The sequence below is a fragment of the Aplysia californica genome, unplaced genomic scaffold (genome assembly GCF_000002075.1).
Source record: "Aplysia californica isolate F4 #8 unplaced genomic scaffold, AplCal3.0 scaffold00287, whole genome shotgun sequence".
Taxonomy (NCBI): Eukaryota; Metazoa; Mollusca; class Gastropoda; order Aplysiida; family Aplysiidae; genus Aplysia; species Aplysia californica.
Window position 1 is genome coordinate 513,935 of NW_004797557.1, and position 1,196 is coordinate 515,130.

Below are 1,196 nucleotides of genomic sequence, written 5' to 3' on the forward strand. Positions count from 1 at the left end.
ATAATAATAAAATACTAAAATTGATAATAATAATGTATACCACGTACACACTCGCATGTGTACACAAACGCACATACAAACACCGCCAATTATATTCGAACCTTCTTGTTGTGGTGTGTAATTTCTACAACATAAATGCTATTCTTAAAGATTTTCGATTTGCTTAACTCGCTAAAATGAGAAATTGTGGTTTCCTTCGGGAGCTATAGCTAAAATACTAAATGGTAATAACAGTCAGAAAAGACAGTTAGATTATGTACACCTTTCTTGGGCTGTTGCTAAGTGGTAAATATAACGGCCATGATATACAGAAAAGCAAAGTGTATTTATCTTGATTTGTAGCTGAATGGCAGAGCAGGCAAAGAGACAGTGTGTAATTTCCTTGAGATTCGGTAAGGTAAGTGTAAGAATCAGAACATATTAAGTAGATGGTAAATGCAACAGCCAGAACAGATTGACTTAATGGTAAATGTAACAGTCAGAATTAATTTGGAAAATTTAAGGCAATAATCAGAATAAATCAACTTGATAGTAAATGCAACAATCAGAAATGATTAACACGATTTCAAATGTAACAGATCAGATTAGCTACATAGTAAATGCAACAGTGGGCACAGATTAACTTGATGGTAAATGCAACAGCACAGGTTGGCGTGAAAGACAGTATGCACCTATCTTGTTAGCCAGAATGCTATTGTAACATAAAAACAGACAAACAGACAGACAGACAATGCATATATACCTTGAGCTGAAGCAAAATGTGAAATGTATTCGTCATAACAGACACAACGACAACGTGTGCCTACCTTGAAGTGTACCCGGTAACAAAAGAAACACGAACCCGTAATAAAAGACGGACTGTACTTGCACTCACAAAAAGGCGGAGCCTGCGAGAACGCACAGTTTGGACTCTGGGGTTGTTGTCTGGACTCGGGTGAAGTCTCGCCTCGTCTCCTCCAAAATGACAAGTCTGACCTGATCAACGACTGAATGGCAGGCGACACCGACGAGTAGCCGACTTGAACATTTATTGTGGTGGACAGAACATCTGCCGGTGCCGTAAATAACAGGAAGGGAAAAGGAAAGGGGAAGAAATATTTCAAGGAGCACTTTTTTAATGAAGAGAAGAAAGGGTTCGGGGAAAAGGAAGGGAAGAAAGTCAGCAGTTGGAGCCCAGGTAAGGAAGGTGAGGGGTG